This window comes from Xenopus laevis, chromosome 5S (assembly GCF_017654675.1).
Source record: "Xenopus laevis strain J_2021 chromosome 5S, Xenopus_laevis_v10.1, whole genome shotgun sequence".
Taxonomy (NCBI): domain Eukaryota; kingdom Metazoa; phylum Chordata; class Amphibia; order Anura; family Pipidae; genus Xenopus; species Xenopus laevis.
The window spans coordinates 31,138,385-31,159,325 of NC_054380.1; the positions used below are offsets into that span (position 1 = coordinate 31,138,385).

The 20,941-nt window shown below is 40.4% G+C and overlaps 1 protein-coding gene across 3 annotated transcripts in view; it reads right to left on the minus strand.

Annotated features, from left to right (window-relative positions):
- syndig1.S (synapse differentiation inducing 1 S homeolog) overlaps positions 1-20,522 on the minus strand; it is a 192,431-nt gene extending 171,909 nt beyond the window's left edge. For all 3 annotated transcript variants that reach the window (XM_041564363.1, XM_018265132.2, XM_041564364.1), the window contains exon 1: positions 20,070-20,522. The gene's annotated coding sequence lies outside the window, so the exon portion shown is untranslated. The remainder of the gene's footprint in view (positions 1-20,069) is intronic.
- Between the last annotated feature and the right edge of the window lie 419 nt (positions 20,523-20,941).

Below are 20,941 nucleotides of genomic sequence, written 5' to 3' on the forward strand. Positions count from 1 at the left end.
GTCAGAGTATGTTTTTTTCACATCGAAAATTCACCAATGGGTGCATACTGAATATGGGGTGGAAGGCAGCAGACTGATCTTTCCTTCACTGAAAAAGCAAAGTGTTCCTCTAACTAACCTAACAGGCAAGATTTTGCTCCCCTTGCTATCATGTTGGTTGTTTTCTGCCATCCTTTTTCGGCTTCTTAACAAGCCTCTTAGTCTATTGTGTTAAAGTTAAATGGAGCCATAGAGCAGCTATGGCAGGAACATTCTGTATCTTGCACAACAATAATTTTGCTTCTTTTTGGCCATGATCTTGCCTACTTTGTTTTTGTATATCTTACCTTGGGTTCCATATGATATTGTGTGTTATTTTTAGATCCATAAGTGACAGAATAAACTGTATCTTATAAAACAGCCACACAGTGCGATATATCGGAGCTGGATTCTTTGCATAAGTTAAAAACAGACACGTTATTACAGCTTTTAAATCATACAGCGCATGAATGGTCTAGAATGGAGTGCCAGCTCAGTCATTATTTCTGCACAAAGCACTGACTCAGTGAAGATATTTGTGATTAACTGAATTAGAGGCAGGCAATTGCTGTAATTTATGACTTGTTGCTTTTCTCTATACTGCGTGTGATGTTTGGGCGGTAATTTGCTGCTATGTGCCAACTCAAAATGAAGTCTATTTTAAAATAGATGGAGGAGGTTTGAGATAAGGCTATTAGTTCTAATTTCACAAACCCTTCAAGCAGTGGTTACTAAAACAAGAACTATGTGCACAAATAACGCATTCGGCAATTTAGTAATCTTTGTAAAGCCTGGCAAGCAACACTACTACACATCAGCCCTGTGTTTTTCAACATATTCTTTCTTAATACTGTCTCTGTCTAATGCTTTGTCTTTATTCTAGTCATACTTAATATAATAAACATTCTCAGCAATACCAGCTTCTTCTCTAATGCCAACCCAGTGTTCTTTACAAAGTCTTGTTATGTTAAAGAAGGACATTTATTACTATAAGATACCATTAAAATCACAACAAGGGTAAAATAGAGTCAAATATTCACAAAACTAGGGCAATATTTAGAAATCCACAGTTTCTACACATGTGTAATGTTGTGTTGATGTGTTAGATGGTTTTCTGTGATTCACATCATATGGGAAAAACAGTACTGTCGTATAGAGCATTGGCTCAGAATGCCATAATATTTAATTTCAATAAAAAAATGGATTTGGTAAAACCAGCTGTGATATCCACACTATTCATTGAAGCATAAAAGAAGAGTAAAAATGGCTAAAAACATATTATGAACTCTAAGAATGGAGCTACTGAGTAGCCGGTGCAGCACGCAGAAGAGTCCTGCATCGGGTCAGGTATCTGCGGGTATCTCTGGAATACCCACAGAGTGGACGGGTTTCAGGCAAAACGTCGCTTATTCATTGGCCGTGCAGGCAGTCCACGGTTAACCCAGCTGGATACCCAACTTTACCCTCCCCATTGACAATGCCAAGCCATTGTAGGTGGGGCATTCATTGTGATTTGAAATGACAATTTTTACTTTTTTAAAGTTGGATGGTATGGCTCAATACTGCTCTTTATCCAGTATAATTCTGTACTGCCTTGTCCTCCTACTCTTTAATTAAAAAATGAAAAACATCATGAGATAAAATTAAATGATCATAAAACAACAGGATGTGCCTATTTGGCATAATTTGCTACAGCAGAGCAGATTATAAAACATACTCTTCCATTCTCTTCTATTCTGCAATTTATTATATAGAAGAGCTATTTTAATTGCTAAATTTCGTAAAAATTCTACTGTATACTTTAGTATACTTTCGTATATGCAAGTTTCGCACAATCAGGTGTTTCAGGTAAGGAAATGAAAGAATATTACATAACAAGACATGTGCTTTAGACATAGTTTGAATAAAGCCATTAGTCTGTGCACAATTTGAAGCAATTTTTGCCTATAAGTAAATGTATAGCTTTTCCAAATATTAATGTGAGCCTTGTCTCTGCCTTGTCTTTGCTTGCCAGTGCAGGGATCCTTTAGATGCCAGGCTTGGAATATCAAGTCATTTTTTTGTGCTAAACAGTGAGATACAGGGGAGGATGATCCATTGATAGGACAGCATGCTAACCAGTAGAGAAATGTACCATTCCATTCACTAGGAAGGCTGTCAATTGTCAATCAGGAAAGTGGCTGTTATAATGGAGTACTCACATATTTATTGCAGCTCCAGACATAGCAGAGGTAGCAAAATGCTAAGCTTTGTTGAGCAAGGGAGCTGATGATGCTCGCTATTGTTAAAAAACAACAAGAAATGCATTGATTTTTTGTTCTGGCCCATTTCAATATGAAGCTGACTCTGGCCGACTCTACAGAAGTGACTGATGCATCGGCTGACCCTTCACTGACTCTGTTGCACGTCAAGTTACCTGTAGGAATGCCAGTCGATCTTATGGGCACTTTACCAGTGAAGTGGAAATAACGTTTCAAAAACATAAAAAAAACAAATGCCCATGCTTTTAATTTCCCTTTTGACCACAGTTATACATATATTATATTTTGGAGTTTGTGAAATGTATTTTAATTTAATTGTTTGTATTTTCATTCTCTTATAGAGACACACATAGAGGCAGATTTACTTAAGTAGCCATCGCTAGTGAACATTTGCCAGAAATCTCATCCGCAGGGACATCAGCAATTTACTAACAGGCGTAGACAACAATTCGCTAGCGAAAGAGACCGATGCTGGAGCAGTTTCGCAGTTTTCGGCAGGCGAATTTACGCTCAGGCGAATGATCGTTACTCCGGAAATTCACTAGAAAGTGTGACTTTTACAGAGTGTTACTTCTTTCGCCAGAGTTTACTTCGCCACCTCAAACCAGGTGAACTGCTAAAATGAAGCTACATCTTCCTCATTCTTAGGTCAGTGACATCCTATCCTGTATGCGGGAAAGTCATAAAAGTTGTAAAAAAACTCTGGCGTTTCTTCATATTTTAAAGTGGGGTTGCTTTCAAAAGTCCTAACTATTAAAGATTTTTGTGTTAACATTTCTTTCCCAACCATTTGAGGGGCATGCCACTTTGTTTTAAGGTGGGCTCATGTCTAGGGCATTAGAGGATCTCTTTTGTCTTTATTTATTTATTTATTGTTTCGTTAGACATTTTTAAAAAATAAGTGGCCACTTCAAGCATTTGCACCAACATCTCTAATAAAGAAGTCCATACTACTTATATGTACCTGCCCTGTTCATATTGACCTAAATGTCCTGAGTACTAATGAAGTTTTGCTAGGCAGAAACAAACGTTAGCAAAAGTTCGATATGAAATGTTCGTGCTGTCGAATTAATGCTAGGAAACTTCACCAGCATTCGGCTACAGAGAAGCAATTTTGCATTGCTGGAAGATGGATGCGTGGAACTTCGCTGGAAGAATCTGCGCCAAGGGGTAAGTATGGAGTATGGGGCATCTCCCCGGGGGGGGGGGGTTGTTAGCCTGGAGGGAGGGCTAACTGGAGTGGGGGGTAGTTGTTTTTTTCCCCACAGGTTGATTTCTCCTTTAAAGGAGAAGGAAACCCGCTCGGCGCAAAACCCCTCCCCCCTCCCCTGTGTTGTCCCCCCTCCCTCCTCCCCCCTGGCCTACCTGTCCCCCTGGGCAAATGCCCATAACTTGTTACTCACCCCTCTGCGCAGGTCCTGTCCACGGAGTTCACAGTCGCCATCTTCTCCCATGCGCGTCTTCTTCCTGCTTTGACCGGCGTCTTCTGGCGCATGTAGTAGGAACAGTTACCGGTACGGATCTACTGTGCATGCGCCGAATGTCACAAAGTGAAATCGGAAAACTTTGTGACATTCGGCGCATGCGCAGTAGATCCGTACCAGTAACTGTTCCTACTGCGCATGCGCCAGAAGACGCCGGTCAAAGCAGGAAGAAGATGGTGTGTGTATGGATGCTGGGTTTTCATTAGGCGGGGTTGAACTTGATGGATTTTTTCTTTTTTCAACCCAATTTAACTATGTAACTATAAAATATTATATATATACTGTAACACAGTGCCTTGCAGCAAGCAGAACAAGCCAGCTTTTACCCTTTTTTGTCCTTTCAACTTTTTTTTAATATATCTGCACTATATACATCTTTTACTGCTGTCTATCTCAGTGCGTTCTTACCAGCTCTTATCTCCCCTGGGGTATAATTAAAATTGTTACTGCTCCATTAACAAAAAGAAGTTTTGTGTGTTTTTTTTTTTTAAATAAAAAGGGCTTCTATGTGCAAAAAAACACAGGCTGTTGCTATGGCTACCAAAGCTCAGATGAATAGAGAACATAAAGGTCTATGGCAGTACAGCAACATAAAAGTTAGGAAAGTATGCTGCAAGCAAACATCGTGCAATAAGTAAGAATCGCTTCAGGCAATGTGCCCCATTGAAGCACTGATGATAGTTAGTATGGGCACTTGGGTAATAGGATGTAAGAGGCAGGAATGCATGGCACTGAGAATCTTTTCAACCAGGAAAGTTGCAGCTTTTTAAACCAGTCAGGACAAGTTGTCTTCAGTGTAAATTTTTTGCAAACTGTATTTGTGCTGTCCCATTTGTGTCTACAATGTAGGAGATAAGTATGAGGTCTTCTATACCTTTCTATTACATCAAACTAGTCACATCTCTTATAAGAGCATTGCAGAACATCACCACACTAATACCATTTCTATATTGCTAAAGCTAGTCATTTGCCTTAACACTGTTATGTGAACAGTTCAACTCTATACATTTGTACACCTTACACAAACAGAGTTGTGTGTATTAATGTGAATAGATATTCCATGTGGAGCACAATATTATGTGAAATTGACTTTTAGAAATAATGTTTTTTCTCATTTATCTACAAACGATGCCCCATTTTGGATGTAATTGATATAATGGTTTAAAATGGTTCCTGAGTGATTATGTCATTAGACCACCAGAGGAAGACAAATTAAAATGAATCGTGGTGACCAATGCCTTTATACGTTCTATCCATTACTATAGAGAACCATAGTTAGGCATCACTCGACCTCTCCATCCAATCCTTCTAATGCATGACAGAATGGCTAAGAGACTGCAGGTACGTAATAAAGGCAAATAAAGCACAATTTTGGTGATTACACAGTGATTAAAGTAGGAGATGAGATTTAGTATTAGAGAAATGTTCATTAACTAGTACCATAATCATCAGAAAGATGAAGAAGATGGAAATTCTATTAGAAACAAATCACTAACCAACATTCTTGGTTCAACAAATCACTGGTTATTAAATAAGGTTGGTAGTTCGCAATAACCATGCTGACCAAGGTAAGTAATAACAACACTTAGGGGCAGATTTACCAAGCTCGAGTGAATAATTCGAAAAAAAAAATATTCGAATTTCGAAGTATTTTTTTGGGTACTTTGACCATCGAATTGTTCAAATTTCATCGAATTCGATCGTATCGAATGATTCGAACGATTTGAAGTAAAAATCGTTTGACCATTCGATAATCAAAGTACTGTCTCTTTAAAAAAAACTGCGACTTCATACTTCGCCACTTTAAACCTACCAAAGTCCAATGTTAGCCTATGGGGACCTTCCCCAGCACTTTTCTAAGTTTTTTTGGGTCAAATAAAAATCGTTTGATCGATCGCTTAAAATCGTTCGAATCGTTGATCGAACGTTTTGCGCTAAAATCCTTCGAATTCGATATTCGCATTCGAAGGATTTTACTTCGAGGGTCGAATAGAGGGTTTTTTAACCCTTGAAATTTGACCCTTGATAAATCTGCCCCTTATAAGTGAGGTGGTGCAAAGGCTGCAGCTTGTTTATTTGGGCAGACACTAAACACATTTCCAGTTAAAATCCCAATTAAGCTTTTTTGTATTATTCTGGAAGACTGGCCAGCCTCTACTAAACTCAGCAGGTTGCCCTACCATATGTATCAACACAAGATCTGCCATGATCCAGGCCAGAAATAAAACAAAATACCTTTTACACTTAAATTTTCTCTATGCACACTGCCACAACCAATATATATATATTTTTTTATGGTTGGTGGGACAAACATAGCGCACCCTACCTCCACTGGAGGGGTAAGCTGAAGCCACATTGCTGCTGCAGTTTTAAACCCTCAGTTAAACTACCAATAAAGATTCTCCTGAACAGCGGTGAAGCGACAGCCTCCAATAGTCTCCCTCTGCAATATGATCCGTGCCTAAACCCATGGGGTCGCAGGGGAGTAATAACTCTCTGCTCCCTACTGACACCAAAAAATTTCCCGAAATTTGTGAAACTTTGGAAGAATTCGCGAAACGGTGAACAAAACACATTGTCAATCAGTGGGCGTCAACATTTTTTTCACACTCATGACAATTTTTTGCAGGTGGTAAAATTCCGAAAATCCATGCCTGGTAATAAAATTCACTCATCACTACACCTGAGTTTTGCCTTATCCCTGCTGGAATAGAACATATGTGACTTGTCAGTAGTGAACCCTTTAGAGAACAGTTGTAAACCTTACACAAACAAATAGAGTTGTGTGTATTAATGTGAATAAATATTCCATGTGGAGCACAATATTATGTGAAATTGACTTTTAGAAATGTTGTTTTTTCTCATATATCTACAAATGATGCCCCATTTCGGATGTAATTGATATAATGGTTTAAAATGGTTCCTGAGTGATTATATCATTAGACCACCAGAGGAAGACAAATTAAAATGAATGGTGGTGACCAATGCCTTTATATGTTCTATCCATTACTATAGAGAGAGTCGCTGATAGTAAGTAGATATAACAGAAGGATAAATAGGTTGAGTGAGGATAGGAGGAATTAAAGTTTGGAGAGTGGGCACATGATCTAAGATTTTCTGTTGGGCCCCTGGCATCCCAGTCCATCCCAGTCCAACACTGAAGGTGTCTAAAAGCCAAATGTCTCACTGCAGTGCACAGCATTCCAAGCATAGTCTACTTGCGTTCTACTTATTCCTTTCTATATTATTGTGTTTATTTCTCACCCAGTGGATGTGTAGGAAAAAGAACCTACAGTATTGCACTTTTAAGTGATCAAACAAATTAAACATGCTTATTGATTACAATAAAGGGTGCATTGGCATATATATATATATATAAATCACTAAAAGATCTGTTTAAATGCTCCTGCGTTTTATTTTTAATGCTGTCATTCTTTTATTCAGTTTCAACTACAATATTCACAAGGCAATGCTAAAGGTGATGTCAACTGCAGTTCATGTTAACTGTATTTCATTTTATCTACTGTAGGCAGAGGGAACGGTATAGTGATCTCACAAACACGGATAACTACAAGCGCAAAAATTACGATGGATGCAAAGGAATAGTCGTTAAAGGAGAACTTAAGTTTAACTAAAGAAGTAGGTTACAAATGTTGTACATTATGTTTTGGGCTTTTGTTAGATTGTATTAAACATTTGTGGTAAGCTAATTATAGTCCACTAATAAAGAAAATTTAATTTAGAGCATATACTGTAATGTAAAGTATATTTTTGAAAATATAGATCCTTATTTGGAGTGCTTTTTGAGGCAAGTACCTTTAAAGGGCATGTAAAGGCAAAAAAATAAAATCCCATTTTTACTTTCTTTAATGAAAAATGAACCTATCTCCAATATTCTTTAATTAAAAAATGTCTATTGTTTTCATAAGAAACCTGAATGTATGCAGTGAAATTCTCCCTTTATTTACTGCTATGGATAGGAATTGTCAGACGGTCCCTAACTGCTGAGCAGGGAAACAATCATACTTATGAACAGCAGGGGGAGCCCCCACCTTACTTCCCAGCCTTTCAGAACTCAAGCAGCTTTGTTTATGACGATCCCTAAGCAGCCCAGACCACACTGAGCATATGCACAGTCTTAGTCTTGCAAAGATGTTTAACAAAGGTACAAGATGGTGACCCCCTGTAGCCAACTTTGAAAGCATAAATCATTTGTTTGATTAGGCTTGTGGTGCAGTAAGTTCATGTTTATATTTAGTATACAAAATACAGCATTTCTAGCCTAATTCTATTTTAGATTTTACATTCCCTTTAAAGGAGAAGGAAAGTGCTTTTTTGCTTGGGGTGGCAAAAGTTAGGCACCCCCAAGTTATTGTATTTACTTAACTAACACCCCGGTCTGCACTGGTCCAGGGTTCTTCCATTGAGCACCACGGAGCAATCCTCTTTCTGCTTCTTCTTTCTTCACGTGGCTGCACGTGCACAATAGAGTGAAAAGCCGAACTATATTTTAACTTTTAATTTTACTGTGCATGTGTCTGCTCCAGGAAATTTAAAGAACAAAGGAGCAAAGAAGACAAAAAGATCTCTCTGTGGTGCTCTATGGCAGAACCCCAGGTCAATGCAGTTTTCTGCTGATAGGAGCTCCGGCCAGGGGTGTCAGGTAAGTAAATATACAAGTATTGGTGGTGCATAACTTTCGGCACCACCAAGTTAAAAAAGACTTTTCTTCTACTTTAATGAAGGTGTTTTACGTGCAACTGATTGAACTGAGCAAGTTGTCCATTGCGCTTGCGGTTGTAGATGAGCCCTAAATATTTCACTATGTTATCCAAAACCCCCACCCCCTTCCTTTCTGCCTAAGCATCATGGACTGGAGCTGTTGTTTGGTATTTGCTGCTAATTATACCAAATACATACTGACAGCCTAAATGATAAAAACACCCTTCTTTCCTGCAATTACTTTGATCTTTCAATTAAGAAATATAATGAACAGGCAAACAAACGTGTCACCTTTTTCTCCCGAAAGAGACAGTGTATATTTGTCCGCTTGACAATAAATATCAAACCAATTGCTTAAACCATAGGAAAAGCAGGATTAAAAAAGTCAGTAATAAAGATATGCATTTAACCAGATTCAATGTTATTGGTCAGTATCAGTTTGTTTATAGTATGTCTCCTGTAATTCTTTTAAATTACAAAATTCTGCATCTTTATGAACTAGGTCAGTAAAGTCTGAATCTGATAGTTGTGTGATCTGCTGTTTTGTGCACATAAATCATATAGTAATGCACTCCAGCCTTGAACTAGTGTTTTTCCAAACAAAGAAAAATTGTTGGTCTCTTGTTATAGCAATTGAATCACATTGGCAGATAAAAATCTACAGGCCCGACGCCCTTCTATTAACTTTATTTTTTTGCCTCTCAATTCATAATCTTGATAGATTTATTCTTATATACAGAATGTTTTATGTAAACTGCTGTTTGTATTTCATCAGCTTTTGAACAGATTCATAGTAAACTGTGAGTTACAGCAAGCTGAACATTTTTTGTACCTCATATTTGTCCTTAGACATGAAACATGGAGCCATCCATACTGTTCACCTGCAGAGGTATTTAGACATTAAGGTAGTACCATTAGTGATGGACGAATTTATTCGCCAGGCGCGAATTTGCGGCGAATTTGCGCGATTCGCTGCCTGCGAATAAATTCGCGAAACGCCCGCGAAAATTTGCGTAAAAAAACGGGCAAAAAACAAGACACTGGCGCCGTTTCACAAATTTTTCGCTGTTTCGCGAATTTCGCAAATTTTCGGCGAAGCGAAACGGCGCAAATCGCCCATCACTAAGTACCATAGTCATCCACAAATAGGGGCAAAGGGAGATATTTGCCCCACCCTTGGAGTTTATTATCTGAACTGAAGCGCTGCTTCAAGCCTGATGATATAATACTGTTTTAATCTCACTGTTTAACTCCAGTGCTGGACAGGGTGTGTGGGACCCAACAGGCCCCAACTCCCTCTGTACCTTTACCTTCTCTATCCAACAGGGAGTAGGGCTGGGTCAGCAGGGCTCACTGGGATTTTCCCCAGTGTCCTGCAAGCCCAGTCTGACCCTGTTTAAGTCTCAGTTCAGCTGAACACAGATTGGATAGGCTAGAGGAATCACATAATTAAGTAAGAGTAAGAGATTTGATCCCATTCCCAGTTACGCCCTGTCTGTCCAAACTCTATTTACTGTCATGTCATCCATTTCAGGGCTGCAATGTCGGACTGTCTTGCAAAACATGGGACCACTGGAAGGTAAATAAAGACATTGTTGCTATCCTACCAGTCAAACCTATAGGAAGGCTAAACATGCAAGAGCTGATCACATTTGATGCTTGATGAAACAAAGTGTATGGGATATAAATACACCTTCAGTTCTTAATATTTCCATAATTCATAAAACAAATCCATAAATAATCTGAAAATTAAAATAGACTGTATTCTCCACATTCTAATATCCATTTTCCTATTAAACCAGGCTTACCAAATCAAGGCTCTTTCAAACATTCTTCCAACAGCCGCAACATATTCTCTCAATGGGGGATCCACCCAAGAAGGTTAGAAGAAGTGCAAAAGGAAATGCAGGCTGAGAGGCCTCGGGGGACACGCCCTCAAATTAGCTGTAATCTGAGTTTATGGGAGGGTGTTACGGCAACCAAACCAGTGCTGTCCAACTTTGACCATGCACTGAGCCATTATCTGGCATACCACATATTGATAATACCATTATAATATCATAGAAAGAAGTACTTGGAGCTCTTGAGCAGAACAGGGGTCATAATAATCTTTTGGAGGACCAGTCCTCCTGGTCCCATAACATCAGCTACTTAGCGAAGAAAGCCTAACAGCGCCTCTACTTCCTGCGCAAGCTGAGGAAATCCCATCTCCCACCATCCATACTCAAAACCTTTTACAGAGGGACTATCGAGAGTATCCTGAGCAGCTGTATCACTGTCTGGGAACTGCATGGAGCGCAAGACCCTACAGAGGATAGTGAAGACAACAGAGAAGATCATATGTAGGTGTCTCTCTTCCTTCCATCACGGACATTTACACCACTCGCTGCATCCGTAAAGCCACCAGCATTATGGCTGATCCAACACACCCCTCACACTCACTGTTCACACTCGTGCCATCTGGAAAAAGGTTCCGAAGCATTAGGACCCTCACTACCAGACTGTGTTACAGTTTCTTCCCCCAAGCCATAAGGCTCCTGAATACTCAGGGACAGATCTCTCTCACACACACACCATATGACCTGACTATATACCACAACGTTACACAGCCACTGTACGCCATTGTATAAATAAATTGCCATTGGATACAATTGTTCTCTCTGAGTACATCTGCACTTTATCATGTTCTTTATCATGTTCTTACTACTATCATATCACAATGATACACCATCATGTCTGACGTTTAGCATTATTTACTTAACATATTACATCTGCTGAGTGTACACTGTCTTGTCCTGTCCCTGCACTATGCTGTCCTGTCTTGCAGGAGTTGCACATTTTTGCACTTTTTGTCTGTTGTTCGGTACATCTACTGTATGTTGTGTTGTGTAGCACCATGGTCCTAGAGATGAAGCTTATATTTAATTTTTGTTTTCATCATAGTTCCCCTATCAATGTCAACACATCTACACTTCAAAATCTAGGGTGAACCAGCCAACGTAAAGAACTGTTTTCTCTCAAAACTTTTTTTGCTCACTTTAATGTCACAACAAAGGGCCCATTGCCATTCTAAAATGGCTATGCACTGATATCAGCCCAACGTTTCTCATTCTTACTATTTAATTCTTGTAATGACACATTATAAACCTGGTATGAAGTTTTGGGTTTTTTTGCCTGGCAAAGGTTTCATCTATGCTTTCTAAACACTTAAAGGGAAAAGTTTTCCACAAAGGTTAGGGATGCTATTAGAATCCCTTAAAAGAAGACTCTTTCCAATACCCAGGCAATCTCTTTTTATTACCAATTAACAGACACATTCTGCCCTGCATTGATTGCCCTCAGTTGTAGGTCTTTTCAGAGTGGAACACAAGGAAGTGACTTGATGAATAAAGCACTCCCTGAACAAGTGTTGTATTTGTGTTGAACATGCTATGTGTATGTGTGCAGCATGTAGCTATACACCATACAGACCCCAAACAACCCCCCTAACTTGCATGTCAGACATGCATGGTATGGACCACCTGCAAGCACAAGATGTAGTAGCACCTTAAACTGCTTGCTCTATGGCGGGGACATGCTACACCCACAGCAGTGTGCCTTGCACCAGCACACTCAATTTCCCTGTCACTAATGCTCTGTAAATGAGCAAGCACTAGGGGGCATGATTTTGTAATTGCGATAGGGTATTTGGTGTTCACAACTAATCATGGTCATTGACCTCTCTGATTTACATAGGATCAGAAGAAAGTGAAGAATGAAAGTTTAAGAGGGTTATTTATTAAAGTCTAAATGCTAAAAACTTGAAACTTGAAAATTCGAATTTTTAGTGGAATTTTTTTTTTAAATTTATTATACCCCAAGGCTGCAAAGTTTTAATCCGAAAATCCGCCATCTTAGACCTACAGAGGTTGCATAAATCAATGGGGGAGTTCCCTGTCCTATTTGGAAGTTTCTGTGGTCTGTTCTGGAATTAGCCCGGAAATCTGACTATTTCAGGCTTTTTGTGAAAAAAAAAAAAAAACATTTGTACAATTCTGGTTTTCCCTCGATTTTATAAAGTTTTTCCCCAATCCAATGAAATCGTGCTTCTTAAATAGTGATGGGCGAATTTATTCACCAGGTGCAAATTCTCTGCGGATTCGCTGGCGGCAAAAAACTTTCGGAAAAAAACAGACACTGGCAAGACGGCTGCTGGCGTCAAAAACGGACGCCAGCATCAAAAACGAGATGCCAGCGCTGTTTCGCAAATTTTTCGCCATTTCGCAAATTTTTCAGCGCAAATTCGCCCATCATTATTCTTAAATAATAAATAAGGTCACATCGTGGATTCTAGTATGGTGGGACTTTTCAATTTAAAAAATCTGATGAATTCAGATTTTGATAAATAACCCCCTAAATATCACTATTAGGGCTGGGACACACTGGGCGATTTGGGGAGATTTAGTCGCCTGGCGACTAATCGCCGCGACTTTCCACGACCAATCTTCCCCAAAATGCCTCCCCTCGCTCTGCGCCTGGCTAAAATGAAAAATCGCCTGCGCTAATCACACGCGGCGATTCGTTTTCCGAAGTCGCCCGAAGTTTCCTCGTGAGACAACTTCGGGCGACTTCGGAAAACGAATCGCCGTGTGTGATTAGCACCGGCGACTTTTCATTTTATCCAGGCGCAGAGTGAGGGGAGGCATTCGGGGAGAAAAGTCGCTGCGATTAGTCGCCAGGCGACTAAATCTCCCCAAATCGCCCAGTGTGTCCCAGCCCTTAGAGAAACGGTCACAAATAAAAAAGCACTTGTAAATAGGCGTTATTTCTAGTGATCACTATGAAAAACAACTGAACTGAAAAATGTTTTGGAAGGTGAACAACCCCTTTTATGCAGCTTAGCATGTGACTTCCCTGGAATTCTGGGGAAGATTCAGCATTGCGAGTGTAAAACATGGTGATTTGCTTCCACATTTTACACACTGCACTGCCTTCATTAATGAGCATTTTGTGTTTTTATAAATTTGCAGTGAAAAATGAATATTGCTGTGCTTGTGCTTAGAAGTCACAGTGAATAGATCATCTGTTCTATGCAATATCCCTTCAACAGAAACATCTATTGTGAAATAATAACTTCCAGGTAATCGATTCAGAGTGGATTGATGTGATTTATAGCCAGACTGGATACATGTCTCTAGCCCTGTATGTACAACACACACACACACAACTGGACACATCTTAATTCTTCTGTATTCTTCTGTTTTGCTCACAGCAAGCTACTGTATATACGAACATCTCTTGGGGTTAATGCTGGGAGGCTTTAATATGATAAGTTTGTATCACCTCTAATACAAAAATAAGAATAAAACAGAACTGACCTTTTTATTCCCATGTAATCCAATTAAATGCTCATAAACTGTATGTATGCATACCTATTCCTTTTCAGTGTTCATATAAACTTGTGATCCTTCTGAAGATAACGTGTTACTATCTCTGACCAGATTCTAAATTCTGCCACTAGATGGAGCATGTTTTAAATTCTAACTCTAAGCAGAGAAAACGGATGAAATCCTTGGAATATGGCACTGGTGTAAAACCTTTATATGTCACCCAATCCAGCTTTTTAAGCATTCCTTGTGCTCACTTCTAGAAATGCTACAGTACCCCCAAAACAAATAGCTTTGATGGTCATAATAAAGAGTATTTTAAGGTTTAAAAAGTATTCTTTTTTTTTTTTTGCTACATTGTCCTATTTCTAAAAGGTCAATTTGATTAATAAAATTGATAAATTAATAAAAATGATAACATTATTATCATTTTTGTTATTTTTTTCCACTAGAATTGTGTGTTTGCTTGCATTTTACTTAAGCCTTTTTAGACAGTTCTTCTGGGTTTTTGTTTTGCTTAAAAGTGGTGGTATAGCTTATTGTACGATACAGCAAAATTGAAGCATGTTTTTGAGCCAAGTAAACATTTTTTAGAACGGCTGTCAGTGGGAAATAACACATGGGATTCACAGGATTGACAGGGGGAGTTTCCAGCTGAGAAACTGGCATCAAGTTTCATATTGTGTTTAAAGGGGAAGGAAACCTAGTCGGCGCAAACCCCCACCCCCCCCTCCCGTTTGTTGCCCACTCACCCTCCTCCCCCCTGGCCTACCCGCCCCGCTGGGCAAATGCCCCTAACTTGTTACTTTAACCTTCTGCGCAGGTCCAGTCCAGGAGTTCACAGACGACATCTTCTTCCACGCGATCTTCTTCCTGCTTTGACCGGTGCATGCGCAGTAGGATCATTTAGCCGGTATGATCTACTGCGCATGCGCGTGACTTTTGATCCGTACCGGCGAAATGATCCTACTGCTGGAAGAAGATGTCGTCGGTGAACTCCCTGGACTGGACCTGCGCAGAAGGGTAAGTAACAAGTTAGGGGCATTTGCCCAGTGGGAAGGGTAGGCCAGGGGGGAGGAGGGAGGGTGGGCAACAAACGGGAGGGGGGGGGTTTGCGCGACTAGGTTTCCTTCCCCTTTAAGGGCTGGTTACCCTTGCCTAGCATACATATTGTGTGCTGCAGCTAGGCTCCATGTATAATTGTTGGTATGGTGTTGTACCTAGCACACCATTGTTGGAGGCAACAGTGACTCTGGAATTCCATCTAGTGCACCCTAGTTATTCCTTTCCTCTCCCATCCAGTTTGGTATTTTCAGTACCAGTCATGAGCAGTGTTGGACTGGCCCACTGGGATACCAGGAAAACTCCGGTGGGCCCAGGTGTCAGTGGGCCTCTTGCTTCTAACAATTTGGCTTATTTCATGGTCATTGCCTATTTCTTTATGGGAACAAAGAGGTTTAATAATGGAAGAATAGAGTATAGTATGTAGAGAAAAGAGACTAGGAGAATAAAGAGGATGAGTACGGAGAGGAGGTATAAAAGTTTGGAAAGTGGGCCCTCAGCCTAAGGTTTTCTGGTGGGCCCCTGGCATCCCAGTCCAACACTGTTCATGAGCTCATCACACATATCTTTATTTAGATACAGTTCAGTGCATTGTCACAAACACAACAATAATTCTTTAATAAATTACAGCACTCTTTTTTTGATCCAGCATCCAACTATGGCCTTGTTGATGCAGCCCAAAACAGAATGGCCAGACGTTGAGCATCTCTGGTATAATATGTTGCTCTGTAGTCTATCTGTACCAAATATCAGAGGCTGTTATATTGCTTATACTATAGGAGACTACTGCATATCTGGCACAGTTACGATATACATAGTGAATTACTGAACTTTTCTACGTTCCTACCCACATCTACTACTCTGCAGAGTCTGCAGGCCTGAATTTGTGGAAAGGCCACTAAGGCCTGGGCCTAGGGTGGCAGGACTTTAGGGAGCAGCATGCTGCCCATAGACAAATACAAGAGTCCTCTGCACTCAACCCATTATCAATATATTTAAGACAGAGACATTTTGTGCATACTGCTACTGAAAAATGCCTTACCCTTTAAATAAAACAGGGATTGTTTGTCCATATATTGCAATATATTTAAGCCGGCCAACTACATCAAAGTCATCCCATATCTGGCCAGTCCTATGCTCAATTTTATCTGATTCATTAAGAATTCTATTGCTTCATTATACATTTTACAAAGAGACTAAGTTTTACCTGCAACTTACTTGCTGCTTTCAAAGTAAAACTCCCAAACTTGGCTGCCCTTTTATTAGACACCAGTGGGATCACCTGACTATAGCTGGGAAGGGTGGGAGCTACAACATGGAGCTGGTCACTGCTCCTGTATAACTATAACAAACAAGGGAAGGTTGTGCTCACCACTATTTTTTAAAATCATTAGGCGGGGGTGCAATGAGGGTGTGACCACAAAATACATATAGTCAACTACAAGAGTCCTCTGCACTCAACCCATTATCAATATATTTAAGACAAATGAACAACACCAACAAACTATAAGTGCAGTGTGGGCACCAAAATGCAATAATGCTAATGTATGTGGGGGCAGATGGGCTGGGGTGTCCTCCAACAATTTAACATATATACACAACAAAATGGGACTATAACTCCCTGCCCATGTGACCCCCAACTGCTCAATTGTAAATAAATGCTTCAAATATGTAAAAGGCAATATTTATTATTCAACACTATGCCATGTATCAAGTTAAAACCAATTAAAACCAAACTAAGCAGCGCTGAATGTACAAAGGGATCCCTTGTAATGTTCTCTAAGTGTATTACAGCATGAATAGTGGTTAATATGCTGTAATGTGGAAGTGGCGTATCTGGAACCAACCGTAGCGCTCCAATCTTATGCCAAAATCTCAATCAGTTGAGAAAAGTAAACAGTCCCAGACCATCCGATATTGATGTTCAATTGGTTGTGGCCAAAGCGTAATAATGAAATGTCCCCAGGTCTAAAATGTGCCAAAGTCACCAAGTATATGTGAGGCACCCCTCCAGCGTGAATCTCCTCAAGATATCAACCCCATTAAGTATTAGGGGGGGGTGCACCTGCCGTGTAGCCGGAACCTTCACAAGGCACCCAATCAGGTGTGGGTGAATGCAGATATTTGGAATAACCAAAGGACGCCTCGGTGGGGTGTCTACAGATATAGATATCTCCCAGCGTGGCCCGCTCAACAAATGTAAAAATATATATAGTGTTGAATAATAAATATTGCCTTTTACATATTTGAAGCATTTATTTACAATTGAGCAGTTGGGGGTCACATGGGCAGGGAGTTATAGTCCCATTTTGTTGTGTATATATATTTAAGACAAAGACATTTTGTGCATACTACTACTGAAAAATGCCTTACCCTTTAAACAAAACAGGGATTGTTTGTCCATATATTGCAATATATTTAAGCTGGCCAACTACGTCAAAGTTAGTGGTGAGCACAACTTTCCCTTGTTTGTTATAGTTTATACAGGAGCAGTGACCAGCTCCATGTTGTAGCTCCCACCCTTCCCAACTATAGTCAGTTGATCCCACTGGTGTCTAATAAAAGGGCAGCCAAGTTTGGGAGTTTTACTTTGAAAGCAGCAAGTAAGTTGCAGGTAAAACTTAGTCCCTTTGTAAAATGTATAATGAAGCAATAGAATTCTTAATGAATCAGATGAAAATTAAGCGTAGGACTGGTCAGATATGGGATGACTTTGATGTAGTTGGCCAGCTTAAATATATTGCAATATATGGACAAACAATCCCTGTTTTGTTTAAAGGGTAAGACATTTTTCAGTAGCAGTATGCACAAAATGTCTCTGTCTTAAATATATTGATAATGGGTTGAGTGCAGAGGACTCTTGTATGTGTCTATATGTATTTTGTGGTCACAGCCTCATTGAACCCCGTCTAATGGTTTTAAAAATTAGTGGTGAGCACAACTTTCCCTTGTTTGTTATAGCAGCATGCTGCCCAACCACATCCACATTGGTTCAGAAACACTGGTGATGCGCTGGAGATAAAATCGTTTTTTAAAATCCCCATTGCTCCAGTCCCAATGATGAAAATTTGCACGAATAAAATGGAGGGGACGGGGGCGACAAACGTCTTTGGGCCTAAATCCGGCCCTGTTTACAGGAACAGCTCTGTCTCTCATATGAATGATCTGCATCCCCAGGGCTTTATTTGCTTCTGCCTGATGCCGACCAACATGTTTGTTTCATAATCACTGTGTCTGTGTGACAGCTCTTAAAGTTCATGGCATTAACATTAATGTGACCCTAATGGAGGCCAGAGGTGCCCCTGTGCAGCTAGACTCATGCTGTAGCTGATTATACATTTCTTCACGGGGAGATAAACAAGCAAGAGACACAGCCATTAATCACAGAAACAAGCTAAATGCAATTATTATTCCCATATATTCCTCCATCTATGAGGCTCATGAGGAATGAGAACAGACGTTCCTATAAAACCACTTTTAATATAAACTAACTTTTAGAGAATCACTCCCTCCCCATCTAGTTATATCAAGTCTCCAGCCCAGATCTCAGTGGATGCTGAGACAACTACAACCGGAGAAAGGTAGGTTCTGTATTCTACCACCTAATCAATGAAAACACATTCAAAAGCCAAAAATCAGCATACTCTTTAAAGGGAAACTCAACTGAAAAAACTGTTTTCTGTATAACAAAAGAAAATATAATTTCAATATACATTCCTAATAAATGTTCAGTGATTATTTGTAAATGGATTTGCTACTGCAGGCAGTATCTGTCTGGATGTCTATATCCTCTGCACCCACTCCTGAAACAGCTTAGCAGGAGCAGACTATTAACAGACCTGGAGGAGAACTGACTCCCACTATATTGTTTCAATAGTCAGAACAAGAGCACAGAAAAGGGATAAACAACTACTACTTTTTGCAGGAATTCCACTTATACATACAGTAACTTGCTATTTTTAATTAATACATACTGAATTGCTTAGAATGACAACTTCTTTAATTATGCAAAAAAAAAAAAAAACAGTTATTGGGTGTAGTTCCCCATTAAAATAAATAAAAGCTTGTGTCAATTGTAACTATACTAAAAAAAAATACCAGGGTGCATCATCTGCTCATTCAAACTTTTACAGTGCAAACTAGTATGCGTGTAAAGTAACCCCAGCCCCTGAATAACTAAAAAGCTAAAATAGTGACGTGCATTTCAGATAGCAGGGTCTTGCCAGCTTCACCCATGGACAGCAGAAGAGAGAATCACTGGGTACCAGATGATGTCAGAGTGGCATGCCCCTGTTGTTTACAAAATGCAGTAGTCGCCTGCAAACACAGGGAATCCTGACCACTCAGAGAGGCATCGATTGGCTGGAGATGTGTCTATTGTGCTAATGGGAAAGCCGAGCACCGCATTCCCTTGCTGGGGTTTTACTCTAGCACTGCTCAGCCCAGAGATGCACCATGAATATTCACCTCTTACATATTAACCTCTAGCTTTCCCAGGATTCAGGGGAGGAGGGTGAAACTTTGGTTTGCCAATAGATGGATTTCCATGGGAGAGCTTATAACTGAATACCCATACAGTATATGGCAGGTAGGATTACTGCATTAACCACTCGGTGATCCACTGTGGGTGCTCCAATACTCTATGCTGCACCAAATTATTAATCATGGCATAGTACTGGGAATCAGGTTCTCTTATACAGGGATGAATAAGAGAAGATAAACATTGCTGCCTTGTAGCATTGGTGTCCTATCAGAAACACTCTCTTTCTGGAGTTGGTATATTCTACCTATGTTTGTGGGTGTCCTCTGGGCACCCTGCTGTGTTTATGATAGTGATCTTAGAGCGTAAGCTCCACTGGGACAGCAACTGATATGAACGATGAACATTCTATGTAAAGTGCTGCCCAAAGGTGCCTTTATACCTACAGCATAATAATAATACAGTGTAAATGGCAATGATTAGCCCACTCTTTATCAAACTGTCCCCTTGCAATGAGTTGATGGATTCCTTCAGGAAAACAAAAATGAAGGTTAGTTGTACCTGTGCAGCTACAGAAACTGGGAAGCATAGGCAGGGGATAGAAGTTGTGCTACAGTAGGTGATCAATCTCTCATGTCCTTTGAAGGGCACAGCTGCAGGAATCAATGAGTCTTACCTTTGCAAGGTGAAAGGGCGACTGTGGCGGTGGCAGGCAGCACCGAAGTAAGTTGGGGATTAGCACAGAGCTAATTGTGGCCAGATCGCTCCATCCGCTCCATGAAAGCGACGTGGTCGGGTTTCTGATCTACAGACTTGATGTCGGGCAGGTTTGTTTCCTAAGCAGCAAGTGAGCCCAGCGATCATCAGCGAGGTACCAGACTGGCACATACACAGTCAAAGCAGGAGCCGCCACTGAGGGATGGATGGGAATGGGGAACTGCTGCTGTACAGGACTGATGTACAGGGCTATAGATGGGGCCAACTTTCCTTCTGCAGCCTGTGTCTGGTGTGGGCACGTTGTGTAGTGGAGCTGAGGGAAGGAGAGCGAGAAAGAGGGAGGGAGTAGTGGATAGATAGAATGGGGAAGAGGGAGAGGCAGATGAGATGGGAAGGTGGGAGAGATAAGGGCAGCAGCCTCTACTCGTCTGACACTAATGTACAGCCCTGCACAGGAGAGCTACAGAGACAGTGGGGAGGATCCTCCTTGGTCTTAAAGAGAGTCTTCTCAGCCACTACATCACATCTATCTGCTGCCTTTCATTCTCTTTCTGACACAGAAAAAAGGGAACAGGAAGGATTTTTCACCCCTGGATACAGTAAAATCTGTAAAATAAAAAGTGTTTTATGCCACTGCATTATGTATAATCTCCTCTCCAGTTCCAAGCCATAAGCAGGCTGCCACGGCTCCCAGTGGTTGGTCAGTCCCTGCACGTTCCACCTATAGCCTGGGCAAGCGCTGCCTTTGAAATCAATTCATCAGAGCGTAAAAGCATCCGGCTCATTTATATTGTACGATACATACAGCAGTCTCCCTGAGGACAGTGACAC